We start from the raw sequence: 16279 nt of genomic DNA, 5'->3' as shown, positions 1-16279 counted from the left end.
GTGGGGACTTTAGTGTTTTCCATAGATATTATCATGTCATCTGTACATAGTGCCAGTTTTACTTCTTCCCTTTCAATTTGAATGACTTTTATTTCTTTTTTTGGTCTGATTATTGTGGCTAAGACTTCCAATACTATATTAAATAGAAGTGGTGAGAGTGGGCATTCTTGTCTTGTTTCTGATTTTGGAGGAGGCTTTCAGCTTTTCACTATTGATTATGATGTTAGCTGTGGGTTTGTCATAAATGGCCTTTATTATGTTGAGATATGTTCCCTCTATACCTACTTGGATGAGAGTTTTCATCATGAATAGATGTTGAATTTTGTCAGATGTTTTTTCTGTATCTATTGAGATGATTGTATGATTTTTTAAATCATTCCTTATGTTAGTGTGGTATATCACATTATTTAATTTGTGAATATTGAACCCTCCTTGAATCCCTGGAATAGATCCCACTTGATCATGGTCTATGAGCCTTTTTATATATTTTTGGATTCGGTTTGCTAGTGCTTTGAATTCTTCATCTGGTAAATTGTTTATTTCTGCTTCATTTGTTGTTTTTTGGGGAGTTTTCTCTTGCTCTTTCAATTGAGACAAATTTCTCTGTTTTCTTATTTTAGTTATCTTTCTCTGTCTCTATGAAATTAGGTGAAACAGTTACCTATGACTGTCTTGAAGGTGGGGGGGGGGTCCTTACACTGGAGTGACCCTATGGAGTCTGTGGCTTGGGTTGGAGAGCTGAATTTGTCATGAACATGAGTTATGTCTTTCCTCAGGTTGTGCTGGCAACTATCACCTTGGTAGGAGGTGGAGCTGGAGATGGAGGGTCCAGGGCTGGAGCTAGCTATGAGGCAGGAGTTCCCCTCTGTTCAGTGTCTGTCACTGACCTATGGGGGCAGAGTCAGGTCCTAAGTTGCTGGAGTGAAGCTCTGAAGTTCAGGTCCAAACTAACTCAGTTTCCTTTAAGTGTGTTCTCCTCTCCCTCCCAGCACCGGCACTCTTGCCCCAGAGGGGAGCAATGCTGAAGCAAGAGGGGCCTGTTTGGGCTCTCAGTATGTGATGGGGTATGGGCTGTGGTGGTCCAGATAACAGCTAGAGGTTCAGTTGTGCTGCTTGTGCAAATGCCAGCATTGGCTGCCCCTACCCATCTCAGATACCACTTGACGTTTGAGTCTTCTTTGTCCCTCATGGCTGATCTCTCCTCTTGGCCTCCGCTGCCCCCATCCTGATGTGGAGCTGTGCTGGAGGGCAGGCAGGGCCTATGTGGGCTCTCAGTGTTTGTCACGGTGCAGGCTTTGGTGGACTGGCTGCAGCCATATTTTGGGGCTCTTTCTGACATGCTGCCTGTGCAAGCACCAGTGGTGATAGCCCCTCCCTGCTCAGATGCCACTTCTGAGAGGCCACTGTTGCTCATGGCCGGGTTCTTCCCTTGGTTTTGCCAGCCCTCTCTCCAATGTGAAGCTCTGATTTGGAGTAAGCAGGGCCAGTGCATTAGCTTGGCTCAGGCTGGGGCACGTACTGGGGTGGTCATGGGAAACTATTCAGCCACCTGTGTGGTTTCAACCCACCTTCTCTGCCCTGCTTCAGGATCAAGCAAGCACAAGTGCACTCTCCTGAGTAGAGTCCAGGCTTCCCATAGCTTTCCTGCTAGTCCTACCAGCCCTCCAGCCAGCCAAAGGGACTTATCTCACCTTTGTCAGACCCCAGGACTGGGGCACCCAGTATGTGGCTTGCACCACTCATCCCAGGGAAGATCTTTGCCTGTGTAATCCTTTTCCTCTGAGTCTCTTCTCTGAGGCACAAGTGCTGCCTAATTGCTTCTCTTCCCTTCCTACCTGATTCTGTGTGGATCTTGTTGTTGTTCCTCATATAGTTGTTCCTCATATAGATGTATTTTTGATGTGTTTGTGGCAAGGAAGTGATTTCCACTACGTTGTACTCTACCTTCTTGATCTCCTCCAGTTTTACCACATTTTGTTTTGCTAGATTTACACTTACATGTCTGATAAACAAAAAAATTCAACGGAAAATTTAAGGTTTCCACGTAACAGTTTTTTGAAACTTATATAGTTGCGATATAAGGAACTCATAAAACAGTGCATTAAATAGCCATTTCATGCATACTATTAAAAAACCTGTAGCAGGTGCTTAAGTGATAAACCTATACTGCATGCTAAGCTAAAGTTTGGTTTTGAAAAATGAATATGAGACCTCAAAATTTCAGGGAAACAGCACTTATCTCTTTATGATAAGTAATAAGACAGTTTGTGGCAAAGGAATGGAAAATTGCTCTACCCTACTGGACCTTTTTCAACATAGACATCCATTTTGCTAATTAAAAAATCCAAATGAGGTAGAGAATAATTACAGATGACATTACTATTAACTTAAAGTCTATATTTACTTTCTGTAAAATTAACTAAGAAAATGAGGAAAATATTAATGTAATATATAATGCAAATGTGACTTCCTGTCTTTGGAGATTTAATACATTATAGTTGGTTACCTTAGGGAAATGGGTGATGGAATTTTAAAAGTTAGAGAATAAATTGACAGTCTTGTAATTTTTGAGTATGATAGTCAAGTGGCAGCAATTATCTTAAAAGATTATTGTGAAATATGTAGAACCTGGTGGATACTTACGATTTAATCATCTGTCTATAATGTACTGTTTATTATATGTGAAGATGTTCTTTTCATCCAGCCTCAGCCGTGGTAAAACACCTGCACTACCCTATCCCTTCTGGCTCTCACAGTTCCAGAATAACACACAAGGTGAGGAGCTTTTGGGGATTAGTCCATAGGTTGCAATACCCCTTGAAAAATAAAAAGAGGATCCTCCAAAACCTTATCCATGAGCATCACATTTTCTCAGGACTGACCAACTTTGAGATGGATTAGTCAACTGCTTACAAATTGTATAAACTTTTATTTTACAGATTTAGAAAAATAATTGAAATGGAGATCATAGTTGTATTGGCCTGTGGATACCACACATCAAGTCATCATAGTGGTATATTATTTTCATACTTGAAATTATAGCCTAACTTTCAGTATCAATTTTTTTCCTTATTCTAAAGAATAAATCTTACCTTATATCTATCTACCCTACAACTTTGACAGTGAGTTTCAGGCCAAAATGATGATAAAACGTGTTCTCTTGTAACTTGGTAGAACATTAGAATTGCTGTTTGCTGAGCCCTTACCATGTGCTAGGCAGGATAAATACAACAATATTGGAAGGTACCAATTCCTACTCTCATTTTCAGATGAGAAATTGAGATCTAGTGAAGTTAGGTAACTTCCCCAAACTGGGAAATTAGAAAATTCTAGTTTGAATACAGATCTGTCTGACATTGTTGACCCATATGCATTTTTTAAATGAGAGCTTTTTAGATTAGGGGACACTTTTGAATATTCCTTAACAATGAAAAGTTTTAGACCTGGTAGCATGAGTTCGGTCTCAATTACAACGAGGTATCTTTTGAGGAGATGAAATTTTATCTCATTATAGTTCCCCTAATTTATTTGTTTCCCGTTATAGTTTATCCTTAAGAAACTGGCTCAAGGTCCTCTTGTTCTCTATGCTGGCCCATTATCCAAGTAATTTAAATCCATGTGGTCTATTTATAACTTTAATAAAAAGTGTGGACTCTGTATTGTCGGGGGATTTCTGAGCCCCAGATCGTGATAAATCACAGAACACAACCTACCATAGATTCTCTGTGATGATCCATTCAGGATCAGCAAGGATACTAGCTTCTTATGCCTGAGTGTAATCATCAGCCCCCATTTTGGTTGTTACTGTTAGGGATGATACATAATATATCCCTGGGATTGGGTTTCCAGACTGTTTTGAAGCTTTTAAAGTCATTAATGATCCTACTATCACAGCTGACAAAGCTGGAAGCAGTCATATTCCTAGCCAAATATACTAGATGAAGAACTTGAGATAATCGGTCTGTTGCTTCTGCTTGGATATATTGGTTTGCTTGGTCCATGCCAGGATCATGTGGGCTTTTGAATGGTTCAAGACCAGATTTTGTTGCTGTGTTGGATGAGTTTGGTGTCAGCTGCCCTGTGATACACGTGTAACCGGGAACAAGGTGAAGTCTAAGACTTGTGAGTGAGGATGCACAAAAATTTAGTATCTTCCTAAATTCTTGGTAATTCTGAGTGACTGGTGATTGACTCAAGCTTAATTACATAGGAAAAAACAATTCTATATCTTTTACAAATCTTTTTCACTGCTTCCTGCTTGCAGGAGGCAGTGTGGTAGAGTGGAATGAATACAGCATCTATAGGATTCTACTAATCTCATAGAGTCCAGGCTGTGAAATTTGGAGGGCATTTGGTTTGGGACCAGTCACCTGACCACTCCAAGACAATTTCCTCAGTCACAAATTTATCACAATAATAAATATATTAATAGGGCTATTGTGAGGGTCTAATAGAAAATCAGACAAAGATACTCTATAAATTGAAAGGAATTATTTAAAGTCTAGCTACCTCAGAGCCTTTTTTGGGAAAGGAGTTAGCAGTATGAATCCACTAGAAAATGCACATAATTAGTTTCTATATTTTTCTACAGATGATGCTGCTAGAGTCAAGGTTTATTAAGGGGAAATCTTGCAACAGTTTGCAATAGTAAGTGACATAGACGGTAACTGCATTGGGTGTGGATTAAGGAAAGTCTACGAATACAAAGTTTCTTTTATTCTCAATATATTTAACAATAATTAAAGGCTATAGAAATTGGGAATTCCACACACGTAAGTTCCTCTTCAAAACTTTGAGAAGAAATTCTTGCGTACTTCTTGAGGTAATCTTATGGGTTAATATGATGGGGTAGAAAATAATGTGATCTATGTATGCCATCTATATAGTTAAAATTTGTGCCTATTTAGCATTGCAGCACATGAAAACTGCTGGATTGATTGTCCAAAGGTTTTGTGCATGTGATAGGAATTTTCTGACACAACATAGGATACGTGACATATATTATGTTCATTTCGGAGAACTCTGGGGCCATAGAGGCATGAAGGGCTGCTGCGGGTGAGACACTGTTCCTGGCAGCTGAAACTGTTGTCTAGCCAAAAGATGTTTCCTTCTTATTGGGTGAGTCCTACATATTATTGTGTCAAAGTGAGGATTCTAAGAAATCTGTGAAGTTCCAGAATTTGCCACTCTTGTCAAGTCCTGAAAGCTGTATGCTTTCCTACTAGTAAGTTCAAATTGAAGCCAATATCCAAATCCCTCAGAGAAGTGGAAATACTTGTTAACATAGAAACATTCAGACTTGACATATAAAACATTTCAACAGTGTATAATATAAGGAGATGAGTCTTCGCAGCAACCTCCACTACCTCTGATTTCTTAAAGTTACCCATTTACTCTAAACTAATAAGTCACTAAGGCAGATGTGCTGATTAACTGAGGCGGACTTGAGAACAAGTTGCTTTGCATGTAGGCAGACTCACAGAGCATGCTCTAAGATAAGGAGCAGCAGGGATGGGTTCATCTTTACCCTGCAGAGTAGAATAACAAACATGCCATTTACAAGTAAGTTTTGTTATGAAGTAGAAAATTATGTAAGACTATATTGATTCTTAAAATGACAAAGTGATTACGATTCTATAAGCAATACTTTTAATGTTGCTAATGAAATTTAAAATATTTGTAGATCATTACAAATTATTTTCTTGAACAACACAAGGCAATAGAGCCAATTAGTAGTGATGCTATTAACAGGTGACACATATTGAACTCACACTATATGCCAGACTCTGTACTGAGTGCTTTATGGGCTTTATCTATAATTGTAATATATGCTAAGACTTTGAGAAATTAAGTCATTTGCCTATGATGGCTAATTCAGTAAGTGTTTTTCTAGAACTCACACTGGTCAAATTCCAAAGGCCACGCTCTTCGTGACTATACTGCATTACCTCCTTTGCATCACATGCTTTCTGCTTGGGTTCATAAACAAAGTGATGTGTGGAGGAGTAAAAAGCATTGAGGATATACTTACAATCACTGGGTGATATTTGTAAATGTGGACAGGACTAGATGTGTTTCACATAGGGATGATGCTGTTAGAATAATGACTCAAAGCTATTCTGCATTTTCCTCCATAGATTCTCCCCCATGCCAGTGTGGTCAGAAGAGGCTATGTTGGCAAACAGAATGTACAGTGTAATTGCTCAATTAGAAGCTGCTTATCCAGCAAGGGTGTTAAGCATGTGCAAAGCATTATAACAATCTCTGGGAAGGATCTGGGGAATATAAATGCTTAATGTCTAGTAATTTCCTTCCAACACTTGACCACATCTGAAACTAAAGTTGAGGACTGCCTTTAGCCTCGGCTATTGCACTCTGTCATGCTCGTTTCCACTGTAGTGTATTCTCATGTGCTTCTCCCTTCCTTAGGGAAATTTCTTTCTTTATAGCTTCACACTGAACATCATTGATGGTTCTGATCAAGTCCCACAATTCTTTACCAGCCCATACTGATGTTTTTCCTATCTCAATTCTTAGTACCAGATAAATATGCCCTTATGCCTGTAAGTCCTCAGTTAAAATGACTTTCTTGTATTCTTCTTTAAAAAATTGTGCAACTTCAGAGACATTGTCTTCATTTGTGTATCTTATCAACAGTCCTTGTACACTCCCAGACATAAAATTAAGGTAAAATGAAGACTTGTTGGTTGGTACATTTTTACAAATTGTGCTCATTTGAATGTTTCTTTTCTTTTATTTATTATTATTATTTTTTGTGGTACGCGGGCCTCTCACTGTTGTGGCCTCTCCCATTGCGGAGCACAGGCTCCGGACGCGCAGGCTCAGCGGCCGTGGCTCACGGGCCCAGCCGCTCCGCAGCATGTGGGATCTTCCCGGATCGGGGCACAAACCCGTGTCCACTGCATCGGCAGGCGGACTCTAAACCACTGCGCCACCAGGGAAGCCCTGAATGTTTTTTTTTAAAGTTGATCCCTATATAGCTTTCCCCTGCCCTGGGTGATTTAGGCATAAGTGACCTCCCAAGATCTCATTCCACACAAAGAGTGCAATATCATGAAAACCTTAGATATTTTGTATTAAGAAATGTCTTTTAAATGGGTGCAATTTAAATCTTATATTCTTTCTTTCCTATTTTGTCTTGCTAAATGCAGTTAGTATATATTTGTGTATTGAAATGACCCCTATTCCTTGCAGTTTTTCCACACAAACAGTTCATAGTATTTTGTTTATGAACTGCCATTCCCCAGAAGAGGTGGTGGATTTTTTTTTTTTTTTTTTTTTCGGTACGCGGGCCTCTCACTGTTGTGGCCTCTCCCATTGTGGAGTACAGGCTCTGGACACGCAGGCTCAGCGGCCATGGCTCATGGGACCAGCTGCTCCGCGGCATGTGGGATCTTCCTGGACTGGGGCACGAACCCATGTCCTCTGCATCGGCAGGCGGACTCTCAACCACTGTGCCACCAGGGAAGCCCTGTTTATTTTAGAACACTGTACCCAGGAGAGTCTTAATTCATAATATTATTAACTTTATTTTTCTCATTAGCGTATAATTTCACCAAGTTACTCTAATGACAAAATATAGGGATGGTAGAATGTGTCTGATTTCTCTCTTATTCTTGGAATATTATTTCTCTCAGTCCCTCAGCAGGAATCAGGTAACTTGTAATGGGTCTTCTGGGTAATAAGGCTAAGTCCATGTTTTTTCCTCTCTACTCATGGTTGAATAACATCTCCTTGCATTTTTTATTACTTTACATTTATAAAGTACTTTTAAAGTTTACACTGAAGATGGTTTTAGCCTAAAATAATATCCTCTGTTAACATTTAAGTTGGGATATGTATGGAATGAATATAAGCTACTTGACTTTGGACAATTTAAACTCCTTGAGCTTTTTTTTTTTAAAAAAAAAAAATCACCTTTAATTGAGAATGATAAATAAACTTGCCTATTAATATCACTCTATTGTTACTGCCATTATCCTCTGGGTTGTTTTGAATATCAAATCTGCTAATGAATATAAAAATCTTTTGCAAATGCTAATTTCCATTCAATGTTATTTATGCTTCTTGTAATTAGTAGAATAAATAGGTGATGGAACCTCCCTGGCCGTCCAGTGGTTAAGACTTTGCCTTCCAATGCAGGGGGCCCAGGTTCGACCCCTGGTCTGGGAATTAGAGCCCACATGCATGCCACAACTAAGAGTTCACATGCCACAACTAAGAGTTCACATGCCACAACTAAGGAGCCCACGTGCTGCAAATAAGACCCAGTGCAACCAAATAAAATAAATAAATAAATAGGTGACATCTAGGAATATCTCAAAAGAGAATTAAATTAAATGATAATGATTATATAAGAAAAATACCCGTTTATCAATTCTAGGAAAGAATGGCTTATAACAGGTTACATATTTGCAAATATGTAAAGCTTAAAAGTAGGAAAAATATCAGATTTTATGTTAGGAAATGAAGGTTATTAGGTCAGTAAACTTATCGAAGTTAGTGTGACATAAAATACAAAATACTCCAACGAAATCTGAGACATTTTGCATATGCTCATACTTCTGCTTTGGTGAGAAAAGGAACACAATTGTAACAAAAAGGACACGAAAGTTTTCATTCACTCTTACCTGGAGCAATCAGCTTAATAATAAATCTTCGAAGTAGCATATATCAAAGTATTTATATCAAAAAACAAAGATTAAAGAAAGTGTCCAGAAAACACATCTGGTATAATTTCTTTCTAATTGCAATATATTTGTCTTACTAGACAAAACAATCTTAAAAGTCAGATTTACTGTAGATTTATTTTTTTTCACCTGGTTTTTAAGTATGTATTGACAGGTTGGTGATAAAATATTCAGAGTTGGTTTTAACTACTTGTTGTGAGTTGTGTTCATAATAAAACATCCTTTTCTTGACTCTAGCAAACCTAGAAGCCAAAATTACTTCTAACACCCAGATGGTATATTTTTTAACATTCGTTGAAAGCAAGAATAACAAACTGACATGCTGTAGTTGCCTACCTGTCAAGCCTGTATAAGTATATTCATAATGCACGTGCAACTGCTTATATGTTGAAATGATTTGTATTGTAATAATACAAATTTAGCTTTTATAGGATAGTGAGGTAGTCTGATGTAGAAGAAAGAAGTCTAAACTAGAAAACAGGACACTGGGTTCTGGTTCTGACTGTGTCACTAATTATGTGGGGTAAGTTCGTGTAAATCGCTTACCCTCACCGGACTTTTGCTTCTTTATTGGCTAAATAACAAGGTTGGAGTAGACAAATTTTAAAGTTCCTTTTAGTCCAAAAGTATTTTAATTTCATAAGCCATGTACCCCGGTGTGCATAAAGAATAATTTTCTTTCTGTGATTCAACTTAAATTGTATAAAGCGCTTCCTCTGCCTCATACCAGACAATGTAATTTTAGTTATGCTTGCTAGATTTTATCTAGTGACTTTTAAGCCCAGTAAGTTAATGATTGTCCCTTCTTTCTCATTCATTGTAGCTTGAGTGGCATCTAAATTGCTAAAGTGTCAGGTGGGGTTACCTGTTCATCTGTTTGTGTCTGCCCATAGTGCCATCCGCTGAGGTGTATATAGTGTCCCGTCTGGTTCACAGGCATCACAGACTTCCACAGTGCTGTCCTCCACTGTGTCTGAATCGGGTGCTTTATAGTCCAGGTCACTCCCCCTGTAGCTACTCTCATTACAGTCAAAGACATTTCCAAATAATCTTCTCTTTCTCCCTCTTCCTTTCCTTTTCCCTTCCCCCCCCCCACCCTCTGTGTCTGTCTGTCTCTCTCTCAGCTAACATCTACAACTTTCTTGGAGGCATAAAAAAAAACAGAAGCTGCTCTCCCATGAAACCAAATGGAAACATTTGTATGCTGCCTGGGCCAGTCTCAGCTTATATATACTTCATTTTCATATCTTTCACCATGGAGATGCTTTGAAAACTCCTGAACCTGGGTTTGGGAAGCAGTCCTCTCCATTCTGAGATCCTCAAGCCTGTCTAGCCACTGTATTGTACCTCTGCCCAGAGCATAGCTAGAGGGGTGGGAAGGATGAATCTCTGCTCAGAGAGTCTGTCATGGTCTGATTTTCTTGCTCCCTCTCCAGCTCTCCTTTTTCTTCCTTCTCCTTGAAGGATGTCTGTCTAATCTCGGAAAGGGAGGAAGGTGACTAGAACAAAGATCACACGTTTTACAATATCTATTATTAAACCAAGAGCTTGTGGCCACAATGTGAAAATGTTTGAAACTCAGAAGTCCTTTTGTTCTCAAATGTATTACCATGGGCATCAAAATTCTACCTTAAATCTCAGAACCGAGGGCTTCCCTGGTGGCGCAGTGGTTGAAAATCCGCCTGCCGATGCAGGAGACACGGGTTCGTGCCCTGGTCCGGGAAGATCCCACATGCCGCGGAGCAACTAAGCCCGTGAGCCATGGCCGCTAGGCCTGTGCGTCCGGAGCCTGTGCTCTGCAACGGGAGAGGCCACAACAGTGAGAGGCCCGCATACCGCAAAAAAAAAAAAAAAAAAAAAAAAAAAAAAAAATCTCAGAACCGAGCATTGACTCATATATTTCTCAGTATATTTTTGCAGTAATTTTACTGAGGTCATTTTACTGAAGGCAGATGTGGAGGGGGCGAGGGTTTTTACTTCTTGGGATCAGGGATGGCTTTGCATCCTGTGAAAAAGGTACATATTTTCACATAACAGTTTATAGTTAAAAATGTTATCTCTTCACATAATTTTTAACATTTTATACTTTTGCCTCAATTTTTATAGTAAAGTACTTTTGATAAATTATGTTATTAGGCTAATGTAATACACAAGGGTAATAGAGTTTGATTTTTCTAACGTATATCAATTTTGCAAAATTCTGAGGTTACTTGGGCATTCTCAATAAATATTGTCTTTTATTTTTATAGCCCTGAACAGGGGTGGAAATTGTGAAGTTATTTCATTTTCAATATCCCTGGAAATAGACTACTTCACAGATTCTTTACCATATAAAATTAAATTATTGGGCCTAAAATTTTACTTTTCAGAAAAGTGTAAGTGGTATTAGAAAAATGACAGTGTAGGCTGAGTGACATTTTAATTCTATGTTTACCGTTTTGAGGAACTGCCAGATTGTTTTTCACAGTAACTATACCACTTAACTTCTCTACCAGCAATGTGTGAGGGTTCCACTTTCTCTACGTTCTTGCCAATGCTTTTAATTTTCCTTTTAAAAAAATGATGGTAGCTGTGAAGTATCTCATTTTGGTTTTGATTTGTACCTTCCTAATGAATGATTTTGAGCATCTGTCCATGTGCTAATTGGCCATTTGTATATCATTTTGGGCCAACTGTTTATTCAAGGCCTTTGCCCATTTTTAACTGGACATTTTTGGCTGCTGTTGAATTTAAAAGAAATTGTCTTAAATATGTAAAAGAGCTAAAGAAGGACATGGGCAAAGAATTAAAGGAAATCAGGAAAATGAACTATGAATAAAATGTTAATAAAGAGATCAAAATTATAAAAAGGAACCAAACAAAAATTCTGGAACTGAAAAGTACAATAACAAATAAGAAATTCTCTTGAGAGATTCAATAGATTTGGGGAAGCAGAAAACAGAATCAGAAAACCTGAATATAGGATAATTGAGATTATCTAGTTTGGGAAGCAAAAAGAAATACTAAAAAAGGAAAAGTTTAATGATTATAGAGTTTGGAAATCATCATAACAAAAGAAATCTAGTCAAAATGTCTTTTGATGGACACTATCAAACATCTTAAATTCTGTGAAATACAAAGAATCTCATTTAAAAATAACATAAAGTAAGAGCTTCCTAATATAACAATGTTGACTAGAGATTTAATTTACAGTAAGCAATTTGGTCTGAGAACAATACCTTGTTACACAGTGGTAACGGAAAAGAATGTTATTGAAATAAGAGATCCAAAGGTTCAACTCCAATATCTTAACTTACTGTGTATTTTCTAGAGTTACTTACCTCTGAGCATAAATTTTCTGAATTACAAAATAGGAAAGAATAGCACCTCATGTGACTATTGTGACTATTTGGCATTTTATATATATATATATATATATATATATATATATATATAAATTATCAACATAGTGTCTAGTATCATAACCATTAGTTATTGCATAACAAATGAGAAATTTAGTAGCTACAAACAACAATCATTTATTACCATAGTTTGTGAATCATAAGGCAAGGGGTCAGGTGATCTCAGCTGGGCTCACTCATGAATTTTTTGTCTTTGATGGGGGTCTTCTGATCTGGGACAGTCTTTACAGGAGTGAGTATGGACACTTGGTTATATTCCACATGTTTCTCATCTTCCAGAAGATATGTTCTCCTGACAATGGCAAAGGGACAGGAGCGCAAACAAACACACACAGTCTCTTGAGTCCTAGGCTTGGAAATGGCATGCTGCCACCTCTGCCACATTCCATTGGCAAGTTACATGGAAACCAAAATAGAAGGATTGGGAAAAATAGGCACTACCTCCTTCTTGAGAAGAAATAAAACGTCACATCAAAGGGCATGAATACTGTGTTAAAAAAGAAGAAAAAAGAAACAGGCCCAAGGTGGAACCACTTGCTCCCAGGACAGCAAACCAAGATGTAATTGCAATTTTAAACTTTCCCGGGAATGGAAATTCTGAAATATTCTGGTCAGCGCTTGTGAGACAACCTTGCCTGAAATCCCTTCTATTCTTTTGCTAATAACCTCCTTATCCAGCCTATTTCTATGAGAGCCTTCCATTTTTTGTTTTGTTTAGGGTTTTTTTGTGTTACGCGGGCCTCTCACTGTTGTGGCCTCTCCCGTCGCAGAGCACCGGCTCTGGACGCGCAGGCTTAGCGGCCATGGCTCACGGGCCCAGCCGTTCCGCGACATGTGGGATCTTCCCGGACCGGGGCACGAACCCGCGTCCCCTGAATCGGCAGGTGGATTCTCAACCACTGCACCACCAGGGAAGCCCTAGCCTTCCATTTTATACAGTTCCTTAGAGCACCTCTCTATTAGGTGAGATGCTGCCCAATTCATGAATCATTTAAAAAAGCCAATTAGATCTTTAAATTTACTCAACTTTTATTTTTTTAACAATTGGGAATTATAAAGAAATGGGTCCATTAATGCAGTGTATCTCCTATAGTTATAGAGAAAGTGGTTCCGAAACGGTAATTACTATTCCTGCAGAAAATGGGTGTTCAGTAAATTCTACTGCTGATGATAAAATTGGCAAATTGTTTAAACATTTTTCTATATTTCTATGAAAACTTACTCTGCTCCTTTAATTGGTATTTATCTTTAGAAGTGCATTTTTTTTTTCTTCTTAGCAAATACTTGGTTCTGGTATATGAGAGAAAAAGTACAAACTCCTCCCTGCCCCCTCTCCAGGAAAAGCAAATCAAAATGACAATGAAATACCAGTTCACACGCACTAGGATGGCCATAATCAGAATGACCAACGGTAATGTGTTGGTGTGGATGTGGAGAAATTGTTGGTAGCAATGTAAAATAGTAGAGCTGCTTTGAAAAAAACCGTTTAGCAATTCCTGAAGTTAAACGTAGAGTTACCATGTGACTCAGTGTATTAGTTGCCTATTGCTTCTGCAACGTATTACCACAAACTTGGCTTTATGAATACAAGTTTATTATCTTAATCATTCTATAGATCAGGAATCTTGCACTGTTCTCACTGGGCTAAAATACAGGTGTTGGCAAGTCTATATTTCTTATAGAGACTTTAGAGGAGAATCCATTTCCTTGGCTTTTGCTTCTAAAAGCTGACTGCACTCCTTGGCTCATGTCTGACCCTGCACCCCCCCTGTTCAAAACAAGTAATGTCAGATTGAATACTTTTCACATTGAATCACTTCAACATTTTTTGCCTCCTCCTTCCATTTGTATGGACTGTTGTGATTATGTGAGACTCACTTGTGTATTGTAGGACAGTGGTCCCCAACCTTTTTGGCACTGGGAACTGGTTTTGTGGAAGACAGTTTTTCCATGGATGAGGGGTGGGGGAGGATGATTCAGGCAGTAATGCGAGCGATGGGGAACAGCATATGAAGCTTCACTTGTTGGCCCACAGCTCACCTCCTGCTGTGAGGCCTGGGGTGTTTGGGGACCCCTGTTGTAGGATACCCGATTTCCTAATTTCATGTGCAACCTGAATTCTCCTTTACCATTTCTCCTAACAAATTCATAGCTTTGGGGGATTAAGACATGGATGTACTTGGCAGACCTTCTGTCTACCACAGTTGCAATTCTACTCCTAGATTCATACCCCAAAACATATCTGTATAAAAACTTGCACACAAATGTTTATAGTAGCATTATTCATGATAGACAAAGAGTGGACACAGCCCAACTGCCTATCCACTGATGAATGGGTAAACAACAACAATAAAAGAGGCATCGTCAATGTAGTGTGGCCTTCACATGAAGAAAAAAATCCCATTAAATGGTGGAAAATCACAGAATGCTTCATGGGGGATGTGAAATTTAAGCTGAACCATGGAGGAAGTATTAGACAGAAACAGAATTAATATATTTTTCTTAAACAATACAGATTTTAATTACAAGGTGATATCATTCAAATTACTACCTCAGCAAGAGTCTCTGCAGAGATTTGGTAGTATAGGTCATTATCCAATTTCAGTAGACATTTGTTTTCTCCAAGAGAGTAGTGTATTATTATTCTTATCAATCAAATAAGGTATATTTTTCCATGGTTGGGATGTATGGGATGATACATCAAGCCATAGCTGGTTTTGTTCATGAAAAGCATCTTAATTCTCTTTCCTTTAGGATTAAAAAAAGAGGAGAATAGTTATTAAAGAAAATATTCACAGAATGTACTCTTCATTCAAACTATACATTTCATGTTTTGATCACAGTTTGAGTGTTTGCAAAAGCCTGTGGGCCTGATAAATGCAGCTAAATATTTACGCTTGACCTCTTTCTCTGCTCCTTTATCCCTTCCCAAACAAGCAATATGTTCAATCTCTTTACCTATGGGGAACAAATGCAGATTAATTTATCCATTACCCCTTATATTTTGGCTGTTTTGAATGGTTCAGCTTTGTTCAGTTGTGTCTGTTCTGTAGCAATATAGCACATTTCTGAAAGTTCCGATTCAAATGAGAAAATCACCCAAGTGATTGTCATCTTTGACATAAGCTTGAGAATCATTAGTATATGTGCCTTTCTCTGTAAGACAAAGACTTAAGCCTGAATTTATACATCAGGAGTTGGTAGTGACTCTATTTTGTTGTTTTTCTGCTTTCTTAAGTGGTATTCAGTTTGAATCTTTTACTATTTGGTAAAAACTTCAAAAACCAGACTTTATGAAAATAGAGTTGGAGTAGTAAAAAGAGACAAGTTACTTGACAGTAAGGCAAATGGTAGAGATTCATTGGTGCACTTTTTTTGTGGAAAGGAAACATTATTTCTGGCAGATTACTTAACCCTGCAGAAAATGCAGACCCTGTGTTTGGAATCCAAATGGGATTTCCAAAAAATCATCACTGAGGTTAGTTGAAGACATGCCTCATCAGTATTCAGTGCCTCTATCTTAAGATGAAAAGGAAGAAGCTCCTTTGGTGGAGAGAAAATAGAAGTTACTTTATCCGACAGCAAAAGCTGCCATCATTTACTCATATCCAGCTCCCATTGACTTCAATCATCTTCATCCTCTCAGCAGGAAGAATTTGGCTGCAGGATAGAAATTTGAACATCACTAATAGTATTACAAGGGGATCAAGGCTTTTATAATGAGTTTAATAACGGGTGCAAAAAGAATCATTGGACACTGGAGAGTCTTAAAAAATTTTGTTGGCTTGGTGATTTTTATCACAATTCAAAATGGTGAATTTCTGGAGATGGAAAGTTTTAAACCAAGTGCATATATTCATATAGATATGTAGTTGCTAGAGCTCAAAAATAAATATGAGACCATCACAATGTTACATAAATGTCCATTTATAGGAAAGATTGGGGTGAAAGATCTCCAAATAAGGAGTGTGAATTGTAATGAATTTGATTATGAAAATAGCAGCATTCTTAAGTGAGGATGCTACTCCCGTAGCATCCTTGCATCTTTTCCTCTCTCTTCTGCCCCTCTCAGTTTCTTAAAAAAGAGTGAATAATAAGATTTTTGAGTGTTTCCTGTGTGTCAAGTAATGAGCTATTTATTGAGTTTTACATGCATTGTCTCATTTC

Source organism: Kogia breviceps, chromosome 2 (assembly GCF_026419965.1).
Source record: "Kogia breviceps isolate mKogBre1 chromosome 2, mKogBre1 haplotype 1, whole genome shotgun sequence".
Classification (NCBI taxonomy): domain Eukaryota; kingdom Metazoa; phylum Chordata; class Mammalia; order Artiodactyla; family Physeteridae; genus Kogia; species Kogia breviceps.
This window is presented reverse-complemented; position numbering follows the sequence as displayed.